The sequence below is a fragment of the Eleutherodactylus coqui genome, chromosome 6 (genome assembly GCF_035609145.1).
Source record: "Eleutherodactylus coqui strain aEleCoq1 chromosome 6, aEleCoq1.hap1, whole genome shotgun sequence".
Taxonomy (NCBI): domain Eukaryota; kingdom Metazoa; phylum Chordata; class Amphibia; order Anura; family Eleutherodactylidae; genus Eleutherodactylus; species Eleutherodactylus coqui.
In genome coordinates, this window is record NC_089842.1 from 106,653,532 (window position 1) to 106,667,196 (window position 13,665).

The 13,665-nt window shown below is 41.2% G+C and overlaps 1 protein-coding gene across 1 annotated transcript in view; it reads left to right on the top strand.

The window, feature by feature from the left end:
• Positions 1–13,665, top strand: part of CAMTA1 (calmodulin binding transcription activator 1) — a 1,430,009-nt gene that overhangs the window by 354,800 nt on the left and 1,061,544 nt on the right. The window lies entirely within an intron of this gene.

The following is a 13,665-nucleotide window of genomic DNA, read 5'->3' on the forward strand; positions in this document are numbered from 1 at the left end:
ATTATTATGGCCATACAGAAGTGTATAGACCCACTTGCTGCCTCGGGACATCTCCTTTAACCTTGTCTGAGTCTATTCAGTTAGCTGACAGAGAAATGATCTACCCCGAACAGGCATTTCTTAAACTGACCACACATGCTTGACATGGCTCTCCCAATCAGAAGAGAATATCAGAATCTCATCCAAATATACAACCAGGTACATACCCAGGATGTCATGGAAAATGGTGTTCATAAACCCTTGAAAGATGGCTGGCGCATTACATAACCTGAAAGGCATGACTAAACATTCAAAATGCCCCAAAGGAGTATTAAATGCTGTTTTCCATTTGTCCCCCTCCCTAATACGGATGAGATTATAGGCTCCCCGAAAATCGAGCTTGGAGAACCAACAGGCTCCTATGACCTGGTTGAGGAGGTTAGGAATTGGGGGTAAAGAGTACTGATTCTTGATGGTTATCTTGTTTAAGGCTCTATAATCAACACAGTGCCGAAGGCCACCATCCTTCTTCTCCATGAAAAATAGCCCTGCCCCTGCGGGTGATTCGGAAGGACGTATATGTCTCTTGGCAAGCCTCTCCGTAATATACTCCTTCATCGCCTCGCGTCCAGGGACAGTTATGTTATATATCCCCCCTTGGGGACCTTGCTCCCGAGAATAAGATCGATCTTGCAATCCCATTCACAGTGCGGCAGCAAGGTCTCAAAGTTGTTTCGAAAACAGGTCAGAGAAGTCCTCATTATACGGAGGTAAGACAGAGACCAAATGCTCTCTGCAACCTTGCACCCACTGTACCAATTCAGAGGTGGACCAATCAAACTGGCGATTGTGAAGCCAGAGCCAGGGTAACCCAAGGAGTAAATCAACTGAAAGGCTCTCCATAACCAGGAAAGAACATACCTCTGAATGTAGCGCCCCTACAGAAACCACTAGTTCAGGAGTCCTCTTATTGATTAACCTTGCTGACAACAGAATAGAATCAATACCCGAGACCCGGATGGGAGGATTCAACGGTAAAAGATATGCAAACATAGACTTGAAGAATTCAAAATTAACAAAGTTCGCGGCGGCCCCCAAATCAATGAAAGCCCAACCGTTGAGGTGATGAGCATAATACGAAATAGAGAATGGCACAAACAATTTGCAACATTCCGGAAGTACCTGAGCTCCTTGGCGGTCCCTCCAGACATCACCTAGGAGCGGAAGTTTTCCGACGGCTGTTTCTTGGGGCAGTTGGCGACCCAATGACCTGGACCTTCACAATACAGGCATAATCAATTCCTGAGACGGAATTCCTTGCGCTCCTTTGGGGACATAGAGCCCACTTCCATTGCCTCGCCTTCGTTGGTCGCTGAGGTCAAGGGCAGATTCTTGAACCGGGTCACCGACAGTTTGGTTCAAGTCTTGCATCAGGCCCTAAGACGACGGGCGGCTTTTACTGCAATTGTCATAGCCTGTTCTAACGTCTCGGGTTCCGGGTGTGACAACAATAGAACTTTAACAGACTCAGACAACCCAGTCAGAAATAAATCTTTCAGAGTGCAGTCATTCTATCTAGACTCCACACAAAACTGCTGCAAATGGGAGCAGAACTCTTCCGCAGGACGTCTTTCCTGCTGAATACTCAATAACTTACTCACGGTGTACCCCACCCTATCTGGCTCATCATAAATCTGCCCTAGGGCCATAAAAAAGGCATCTACCGATTGGCGGGGCCGTGAGTCGGGGGGTAGTGAGAATGCCCAGTTTTGAGGGTCGCCCCTCAAACGTGAAATTACAATGCCCACCCTCTGATATTCAGGACCCCACAAGTGGGGGACGCAACTCAAAATAGAACCTGCACGCCTCCTGGAAAAAACTGTCTTGTGGTCACGAGAAAAAACGTCAGGTAACGCAATCTTGGGTTTGACCCCCGACCCCGGGACAGGAGCAGTAGTGACCGAAGTACCAGTAATGGTCTGCTCCTGTTGCTGGAGCCAAGTGGACAGATCTTGCACCAACCCTGTTAAGGCTTACACCTGATTGGCAAGGACAGCAACTGCCTCCATATCAGGGGTCAAGCGTGAAGGTCGAAACAGGTTTCCAGCAGCAATATGGCAAGTGTTTCTGTTAAGGACCGGTGGGAGGAGATGGACAGGGAATCCCTAAGCCAGCCCTCTCCTGTGTCCCTACCTAAATGCCCGCCTGGGCTGAGGCCCAGGGCAACAACTGGGCAAAGGTCCCTACTCTGCACTAATGATAGGGACCCCGAAGGGAAGAGGGGCAGAGAGAATGGAGGTGAGTACCGAATAGCTGACAGGAAGCAAAACCACACAGACCAGAGGGAAGTCGTAACAGGCAGGGTCAAATCGGAGAAACATGTGCTAAGTGCAAGGGGGACAAAACCGAGTCAGAGTCAAAGGAATAGCCAATGTCAAAAACAGTAATGTGGGTGTAGGCAGAGCAACTCCAAACCAAACACTGGCAACATAAGTCTGAGCCAGCAGGGCTAATATGCAGACCTCCCCGCCCAGAAGGGCGGGGAGAAGTCACATGATGACTGGAGGGAGTGATAAATCCAGCGCGCACCCATCCGAGCACCGCCGTGACCGACCACCAGAGTGGGGGAACCCCAGGCAAAGCCGCCAGCCCGGGGCCCCGCAGAGCCAGGATGAGCAGCCCACAGCAACCGGAGCCCCCAGTGGTAACCCCCATCTCTAACACAGAATTTGCATTGCCTCTTTCATTTCTTATTGTATGTGCACTTCAAGACATGTGGTTTTTGTTTTGAAAACTTAAACTTTAATAAAAATTATTGAAAGATAAAATTGTGAAACCATTTTAATTAAACAAGGTCCCTGGATTAAGTTCAGGCAAGAACAATGTGTTCATCATATCTTAATGCTGAGGGTCCTTGTGAAACGAGCTTCTCTGTATTGAAACTATTAATTTTACTGATTGCAAATCCTGGCTGTCATTCTAATGTAATTCATAGGAAACATCTGAAAACAAACAGTTCATCCCATGATTAGCTAAACGTCCATATATATGTAATTGCTAGATTTACTATTACTACAGTCATGATCAAGGTGACAATATTGGTGCTGCTTATTTGAGGATATCTTAAATTTGTTGTGCAAAAAATTGTGACTTTTCAGCTTTTTTGCGCCAGCGTCGCCACTTTCGTTGAAAAGTGAGTGGGGCATTTCGGGAGAGGCGTGGCCACCCATACTGACAAATTTATGTATAATGTAAGCCATAAACTGGCATAAATTATACCAGAAATATCCGCCAGGCTGGACCTGGCATATATTTCTGTGCCAGAGAATGCAGCTGGGGAAAAGCAGCTAATACATGAAGGGGCGACTGCCTTTGGAGCTACCCTGTGTGGAAATTATATACATGAGCCAGGAGTGCAGTTTAAAATCAAAAAAGTTATTTTTCCGTGGGTTGAATTCAGTGTGAACCCACATTAGAATGCAAAAATTGCAACTTGCACAAACCTAGTCAGCAGTGCTAGAATAGCCAGGATGAGGATTTCAAAAACTGCCAATGTTCTGGGGCATTCTTATTCAACAGTGTTTAGAGTATACCGTGGATGGTGTAAATGAAGAAAAAATCCAGCAAAAGGGGATTGTGTAAATGTAAAAAACTTATCGAAAAAAAGGGGACATGGGGTATCAAGTATTTTTCTGATGAACAGGCAATATGCAGTCACGCAAATTACAGCTGAATACAACACTGATGCTCCAACTAATGCGTCTGAATGCTTAGAGGGATATTCTCATCTTGGCATTTTATTCCCTATCCACAGTGAATAATTTGCCAATTGGTGGGGGTCCAACCACTGGGACCCCTTATTGATTCAGAGCAGTAACTCCCAATGGGTCCTAAGTAGAGATGAGCGAATGTACTCGCTAAGGCACATTACTCGAGCGAGTAGTGCTTTAGCCGAGTATCTCCCCACTCGTCTCTAAAGATTCAGGGGCCGGCGGGGAGCGGCGGGGGAGAGCGGGAAGGAGCGGAGGGGAGATCCCTGCTCCCCACCGCATCTCACCTGTCACCCGCGCCGGCCCCCGAATCTTTAGAGACGAGCAGGGAGATACTCGGCTAAGGCACTACTCGCTCGAGCAATGTGCCTTAGCGAGTATACTCGCTCATTTCTAGTCCTAAGCTTTTGACAGTGCTGGACGCTCATGTTCATACAAGTACAAGTACTCAGCAATCTCCAGCTGTCCCACTGAAATTAATGAGACTGCTGGAGATTGCTGAGCACTTGAACTCCGCTATCTGTGGCTGTTCCAATTGAAATGTATGCGTGGTGTAGCGCATACATTGCCACAGCTGTCAATATTTAGAGATGCACCAGGGGTGATCTTTCTGGATCTGTGGGGATCCGAGCTGTTGGAGCCCCACCGATTGGGAAATTATCCCCTATCTTGTGGATAGGGATAAGGGATAACTTGCTGAGATGGGAATACCCCTTTAACTTGTCATTTCTTAACGTAGATGGGCTATAACAGCAATTGACTTGTTCTACAGTTCTAGTACCATTGATGTGTAACAGAAACAGAAAGTCAAGACTACAGTAGGCAAAGGAGAACAAAACTTGGATTACTGAACAATGGAAAAGCATCGACTGGTTGGATAAATCCAATTTCTGTTGTACCATGCTGATGGGACCGTTAGAATTTGGCGCAAAAAGCATGAATCAATAAACTCTTCCTGTCAGCTCTTTAAAGTATGTCAGTACCTCCATCTAGTATGAGGCAACTGCAAGAAGCTATGCTGTCTTCATGGGCCAATATTCCTGCAGAATGATTTCAACACTTAGTTGAATTCATGTGACGAATTGCTGCAGTTTTGAAAGCCAAAGAAGGTCCAATGCGCTACTAGATGGGTTTCTCTAATACAGTGGCCATTCACTGTGTGTAGATAATGCATATTCAGGAGCTCATTTTATCATTATAGACAATTATATATATCATCTGTGGAATAAAAAGAATAGAATTTTGAATTCTTTGTGTAATTTTCCTTTAAAAAATTCTTTTTCTGAAACTTTTTTCATGCATTTTCATGTAGGATACTATATAGCTTCCTCCAACTTAAATATTCATTGAACAGTAAAGGTCAGATTCTTGTGAATGCTATGGGTGTTAAATCCAGCGTAGAAGACACTCTCATAGTCAAAGCACTGCTGTATTACCTGTATATTTCTATGCATAACTGTCTGCTTCATCACTGTTATTCCTGCATAAGAACCCTCAAAGAGCTCCTTCTATCACACTTCCCAGACGTTCATCCTGACAAGTTTGAACTACAGCAATCTGTTACCCTCATCCTCCACCACTGCTCAATACCACACCATGGAAAATCTGTCATGCGGTAAACGAAAAAACAGCCAGCCCATTTTTCAGCATAACACCCACAGTTTCAATTTACATTGTGTTTGATTTCTTTTTTACATTATTTTTTTTAGTTGGTCTATTTTAAATTCCATTTCCAGATAATGTAATATATCTACCTGAAATTCAATTAACATTCTAGATTCAGAAAATAATACCCCTGCATCTCTTTTTGTCGTTGTCTCAAAAGAACCTTCAAAAGTGAAGTGCTGAACGGTTATTTACATAGCTGAGATAAATTGCCAGTTAACCCTTTGCAGCTAGGTCTTACTGTTTTTTTGATAGCTCTCAGAAAGACTTTTTTTTCTAGGCGTAATAGGGCCAACCTACTCCAGATGCTCAAAAATAACTAATTGTAATATACTGACTATTTCCTATAGTTCCTGCACCAGTACTGTGTTCCCCATCATGGCTACACATGGGCATATGATCGTGGAAGCCAATTGATGTAGCTAGTGGTGACTTTAGAGTACATATGGAACATCACTGTTAGTGCAAATTAAATATATTTGCTAATTGGTATGCTTTTAGGTTTCCAAATGAATTGTTTATATTCGAGCTTGAAACAGCTTACAAATCATACATGCATTGGATGTGTTTGGAAGTCATCTGTTTATTCTATTAACAAACAGAAGTATATACAAAGACATTTGCAAGGAGGCTAGAGCACGCCTCACTTGTAATAATTATAATTTATTCTAAATTACTTATTATCATTGGTTATTAAAGCTAAGCAAGAAAAGTGACATCTAAGTTGTCAGGCAGGACTTCTCTCAGGCCGATTTGGAACTATTTCTCATGGGATTTTTGTAAAATGGCCCTCTCATGTAGAACCGTTGCTGATAGCACCATTGTTTATGGCACATGATTGTGCTGTCGATGGCACGGCAAGAGACTACAGTAGCGGTGGTGCAAGAAAAACATTGAATTTAAATAGCAAGTAAGTGTATTACATTTGTTTAAAGCAGACTATGCTTTCTTGTAAGGGGTCAGAAAAGCTGCTAAAACAGAAATCCCAAAGCTTTCAGTGTTCTTGCCTCAGGCTGTACCGTAAAAATCTAGTAATCTGTCATTTCTGACTTTCTGATCATACAGTTATATGCTAACGTGCCAAATTTTTTTGTTCTATAGTTGATATAAATGACTACCAGGAGGAATTAACAGAGGGATCTGGGAGGAGCTTCTAGATGCTAATATGGCTGACAATGATTGCTGTTAGATAGTTACTTTGTGTCCCAGGCATTGAATGCAGAAACCCCTGACCCTGCAAAAGAAAGGCAGTACATAGATACTGCACATTCAGGGGGGGCTCACAAGATTGACTTTTCAGATAATGCAGTACATTCATTGCACTCCTATGTAAATTGAAATCTTATATTTCATGACAGTCAGTGAGTTGTGCTGAATGACAAACTCAGCACTTCTACATTTGTGTATGTTTATATAGGTCTGTTCTGTTTCAACTCCTTTTATTCTGATTTCTTTTTTTCCTGGTTATATTAAGCTGTCAATCATTCCTAAATATAAAAAGCCGGCACTCACTAGCATCTTACTTTGGTCAGTTTTCATATATGAGATTTAATCAAAGTTCCTCTCACCTCTACCTCTGCTTCTTATCTTGGAGGAATGGAACAGTAAACAAGAATTGTACCTCTGAAGATTAGAAGTAAAGAAAAAAAATAGATTTCTCAAATAGGCTCAGCAACGATAAGCAGCATATTCCTGTGACCTGACTCATAACCATCTTGGCTAAATTTAACTGTAGAGTCCATGCGCTAATAGAATCATAAGCTAATGTGCTACAAAAATTTATGTCGGAACACCAGAGAAGAGATGTAACATTAAGCTCATGGGCCTCAATGCAAAATATATAGCAGGATCCTCCAATCGTAGCATATTATTTGTAGTTTTTGTCCCCTCATATGGGCAGAAGGATAGTCCAGCCATAATGTAGCATAAGAGGACAATCTCCACTGATTTTGGCCTACGGTCCTTCCTGCACTCTTTGCAACACAATGCTTGAAGAATAAACTAAAGAGTAAGTAGCATCATTGGGGTATGTTTCTCCTTACAGAGAGCACCTAGTAGGTGTGACAAGACTTATAAGGCCATGCATGCTCTTCTGGGAAATTTATGCAAATGGATAGGTGTAACAATGTCTCTACAGCGCCACCTATTAGAAGGTAGCATTCCTGCAAGTTAATGTGTTACCTTTTATCAGGCCTTATAACAGTGATTGGGAATATAAGCCAAAGAAGGCTCTGGCTTTGGTTTATATTACCAGTCATTGTTACAAGGCCTGTTAAAAGGTCAGATTTTGACTTGCAGGAATGCTACCTCCTAGTATATGGTGCTGTAGAAACATTGTTCCATCTAGCCATTTGCATAAACCCCCATTAGCACATGGTACTCCACTGTTATTTTCAGAAAGGGCTGTTTTCCTCTCTAACTCATGGACTCTGCTGTGACTGGGAACCATTTTCAAGTCAGAACCTGCCCCTACCACAGGATCCTCTGGCCCTTTGAGCTCAGTCTTCGTCATGTGAATCTTCAGAGGTCTTTTCTTCAGAGATCAAAAATTCCTGAATCACCACTCCTCTTTTCTACAAGTGATAGGGAAAGGAACAAGTATCAAGGCCTGGTACCTAGATGCAAGGTATACCAGAGTCATCATTTTGCTTTGGTGTCCCCTCCACCAGAGAAGGGATAAGGCCTCTTGATGTCCAAATTGGTGGTTTCAGTATGTCCTCCACCATGCCTGGTTCCTGAATTTTCATAATACAGTTATGGAATGTAGTTGTCATTTTCCCCAAGAAATAGATGAAGAATATGCATTAATCAGATGACTCTATTATTGTAAATGGTATCCATGCTACTGGATGTTGTCCACTTTTTAATTGTAGTAAACGGGTGGTCTATTTTGGACAGTCCTCTTTTGCTATAAGGGTCGCCAGAAAACTGCTGAAATTTATGGAGGAATCTCGCAGCAAGTTTTCAACTAGCATGCAGCACTACCACGGGTAAATGAAGCATTAAACAGTGTCCTTTAAAATTAATGGGCTGTCCATATAATGCATGGGCATAATGAGATCTACCAGAGTGAGTCTTTGTGTTTCTGCTCTGGGATCTAGGTAATAGATGAGGTAGTAAATGTTTTTCCCCTCTATCAATTCAGAATTAGCTAATATGTAACCCCTTTAATTCTTATTCTGGTTACATTGATGTATCACAATTCCATTGTTGCGTGTCTAAAATCCCATGCAACTATAAAGCAGCTCAGGTCAGCAAAGCTGCCTTATCTCATATTCCAATCCCGTGTGACTTACTGCAATACTAACAAGATGATCATAGATCCCCCAAAATGAACGTCTGTATAATATACATTGCATTACAGAGTTGTAAAACATAGAGACGCTTAATCTATTGCAATTACAGTAACTAGAGAATTAGAGTAGATGAAGCAATATAGGCTTAAGTTTGAAACTTCATAACTTTTTATTACTGCCAACTTCTTCAGCAGTTCCAAGGATTTACTCCACGAACAGCTAAGTAGATTATCTAAAACTTTTTATATAAAATATGTTCTGTGTTGAACTTGCATGGAAGTTACATCACAACTTGTATTTATCATCTGCAATCACTTCTATGGGATCATATGACAATTACTCAACAATTATGCATGATCACCCCATTCCCACATATTGTAATCATTCTACTAAAAATGAAAAATATTTATGTAATATTTCCACACAAATTATAAAACCGCCCACATGTGCTTATGCATCTTCGTCTATATCTCAGCCTACACAGTATTTCATCTAGTAAGTACAGAAGATTATGACCTAGAACTGCTCTTAGTACAGTAACTGGGAACAGGAAGTCACAAGTGGCCATTTTGAAGGCTATGGAGCACTGATTTGGTCACCCAGTCATGCAGCCTGCATATAGATATTCCATTGTTTTCTTCTCTTGGTCCTGTTGTTGTTAGCCGTTTAGTTGTTCACGGCCCTCGGCTAACCTAAAGGCGAGCTCCCTCCATGTTTTTCGGTTTTGCACGGCTTCTGTCAGTTGTGTGATATCCATGCCAGTATCAGCTCTGACAGTATCAGCCATCGTGTCCTTTGGCAGCCAGATCTTTTTTTTGCCACTAATCTGTCCAAGCATTCTAGATCTTTCTAGCGACTCTGCTCATATTACATGGCCAAAATATGTGAGTCTGAGTTCGGTTATCTTGCCCTGCAGTGATATATTGGGTCTTACACGATTCAGGACTTGTCTGTTACTCTCGTCATCCATTGCATACGCATCAGCTTTCACCAGCACCACAGCTCAAACGCATCAATCCTCCTTCTATCAGCTTTTTCCACAGTCCAGCTTTCATGTCATACATGGCTATGGGGAATACGATGGTTTGCCGTATCCTGCGTTTAGATGCTATATCGATATCCCTACTTTTCCAGATTTTGTCCATGTTTAGCATTGCGCTTCGCCCCAATGCTATCCTACGTTTTATCTCTGGCAAAGGTTCTCCAGCCTGGTCAATTTTTGAGCCAAGAAAGATGAAGTCTCGTACACATTCTATGACCTCATTATTGATTTTCATTTGAATTTGGCCATTTTTTGCAGTTATTTTAGTCTTCTTTCAATTCAGGTAGAGACCCTTTTTTTTTTTCACTTTCAGTTTTAATCTTACATATCAGCTGCTTCAGACCTGCTTCTGTTTCTGCAAGAGTTGTGGGATTCACATAACGGAGATTGTTGATGTTTCTTCCACCTATTTGTAGGTTGCTGATAGTAATAGCATGTCATAGGACATAGGATAGGCAACATGTTATGCTGCTGGATTACAAACAAGAGTATAGATGAGCACATTGGGAGGGTGGGAGAGAAACTCTATGAGAAGTATTATATAAATATCGTATATTGTTTCTTTCACTTTCAGGCAGATAGAGACAGCTTTAAAATTTCTAAAATATCCCTTTAAAACTGTATACATATAGCAGATATGCTTGCTCAAGTTCTGTCCATGCCCAAGACAGACAGAACTCGCACGGAAAATGAACCCATTCATTTGAATAGGTTAATTTACATGAGCGTGTTTTCTGCATATCCTATTTTTACGTGTCTTGCATGAGAATGGGACATGTAATGCACGATGTCTTGCATATCACACAGCACTAGGAAGGAGTGTCTGTGTGTTGTGCAATGGCAGTTGCGCCCGAGAAACTGAAGTGTAAATATGGCCTTAGAATGCTAAAAATGCTTACAGAGGAGTCATATTGGTATTTCATTCCATATTCAGCCTGCCCTGGTTGTATCTGAATAATAGAAATGAATATAAAGTTGCATAAGCATTACAGAAGTTCGTGTATCATTATTGGCATGAGTAGTCATAATTTAGCTAAAGCAAAATCTATTTGCTATACATGGAAAATGTGGTCATTACAGTTTCATTGGGAAACGCTTGAAAATTGCCCCTTAATGTACATTCCACTTTTATAGAAGAGAAATATCTAGTGCCGTTCGCTCATTTGCTGTCCTCCAATTTTACCTATTATTTTGTCCGCATATGCTATAATATAGGGTAGAAGTGACCTTTATCTATGTTTAATCAGGTGTGGGTTTCAATTTTCAAAATTTTTGCACTAAATATGTCACGCTAAAGTATAATGCGACAAATGCTTCATAATGTGATTAGATTTACTGTGGGTAGTGAATGTTATATTTTTAAGAGCTTACAGTGGCTTTAGATCTGGTGAATTTGTGACAAATGCCATGAATAATAAATGTGTACATTGATTAATAAAAAAAAGCTAATGTTATATATACTTGGTGCTTGGCAGTTTCAGTCTGTCCCATAGGTAGTGAATGGAGTGGCATAGTGCTTGCTTGATTACTGCTCTGTTTTCAAACCCGCCATTCTTGTCATGCAGTGTGGAGGAATAGGGAAGGCTGAAGCCCCTCATTCTTATGCTCAGTTGGGGCCCTAGAATTAAATGGCCACCTCCTTATATTTCCCTCTGCCACTGGTCATTCTCACTGGCATCCTCATTTATTGTGCAGCTAGCACTACATCATCCCTCCTGTTATTGCCCAAATGCATTCTCAGCCCATCTCTTAAAGGCCCAGTGTGCACACTCAGATTTTCTGTCCTCAGCCTATCCGAGACCTTCACAGGCTGCTTAATGCAACCTCCCCAACAGTGCCTAAGCATAGGGTTCCTAGTATTCCAATGAGGTCTTCCCATATACTTGCCTGCTACCCATTTTGACTCTTGCCTCTATACCCAGCTTTCTTGAACTTTGCCTGTCATGACCTCAGCATATTGCTTGATTACCACCTGTCTGACTCCCAGCCTAATTTACCATATTGCATTACCATAACTCTACCTGTCCTGACCTCAACATGTTGTTATATTATGTTCTTGGCTGTCCCTTTGGTATGATACCCCAGTGCTTTTTGGCCTGTCTGGGTAAGCTTTTACTGCACTTAGACTAATTATGGCTGAATAACCTGCAGCAAAAAACAGATCCCTCAAAAAGGGGTTAAACGATGAAAACCAGGGGACTCTTTAGCGCAGTCCTCAGGAGTAGCCCAAGGCCAAATCGGCCAGGAACAGTTGTTTTATGCCTGTTGCGTTATATATCATCCTGTGGATAGATGATAAATGTTCATTGTGGTAAATTCCCTTCCTTGAGATCATTTTGGACTAAGGATTGTATATCTTCCCGAATAGTACTAGTGAACCTGTGTTTAGACAAGATATTGGATTCTGCTGCCTTATTTAATTTTTAATTTAAAAAATGATGAAAAAATGTGCAACAAATTAATCATTTCACTGTCAGGTTTCATAATACTCATTACTATCAGTTGTCATTATTGTTATCAGCTCCTTGATCACATTGAATTACACAAATGTCAAAATGATGACAGATGAAAAAAAAAGGATGACAATAATGTGACAAACAATATGAGTAGTCATTCATTATAGCAACCATCTTCCAGTGACTTCAGTTTAAAAGAAAACTTTTCATCATAGTGGGTAACACCCGGTACATTCTGAGCCAACTTTTTGCAAAACACTCCCCCGATTCCTTTCATTTGAAGCTCTCATTTCCAGGGGGATATGTGCTACTGTGTCTCTCCATGACCTTGTGACCAAGCTATAACTCCACAACCACTGAAAATGGCTGCCAGAATATTATATATATATATATATATATATATATATATATATATATATATATATATATATATATATATGTATAAGAATTGAGTTTTACATCTAAAATGTGCTTACATTTGCACAAACTTCAACTCTGTACATTTATATTTTGTATAATTTAGTCTGCCATCCTCATTGCCTGCTTCTCATGTGCAGATTCCACTTATGCATTATTGTTTATCTCTTTCCTTTGTGCTCAGCATTTACCATGCTTGTGGATTGTTCTATAATTTTCAGCTATTCTATAAATGATAGTGTTCCTATGCAAGCGCAGTATTTTCATGGAGCTAAAAATGGCAGTGACACCTTTTACCAATCATGTACTTGCCTGCCTTACTGTTACTAATGTTTAAGTGTTTTACTATAAAAGCAGAATACAGAAGGAGAAATGTAATTTTTTTATTGCACAGTTAACGTGCTGCATAACAAAGGGAGTATTTAGATTAAAGATAGATTTTCTTAACAGCTGATCCAAAAAATTGGATCATCAAAGGGGGAGTATCACTTCTGAGGGGTACTGTGTTTTTTTTCCCCATAAAGGGGTGTAAATGAGGGAGGAGGTGTGATGTTATGGTCAATGGAGGAATTGCCCATTCAATGTATCTTCAGTCCAGCTTTGTGCTAGTTACTCTGGGTAGGAGAGTCTAGGGACTGCAAGTTTTCACCTTTAACCTTTTTTTAAGGGATCTGGTATTTACTATAGTGAATCTCAGAGTATGTTAAAAGATTAGCTGCTCGGAAGTCAAAGGGAACTCAAGAACAGAGCAGGGTCAAATATCGGGAGGACTAGAGAATCTAGAATGGCAACCTAACGCATGGTCAGACAAATACAAGGTCAAAATCCATGTATCATCAGAACAGGCAGACAACCAGGCAATCAGAATGGAACAGCCATGGTCAGAAGAGGTACAAAACGAGTCTGTCAAGCAGAGATGGTTCAAACATAGCATCAAGAACACTCATTGGCTGCTTGGAGCATATACTGATTGGTCTACTGACACAAAGTGATTGACTAGGGAGGAGAACCGGAAAGTACACAGCTGAGAATTAAAAAGG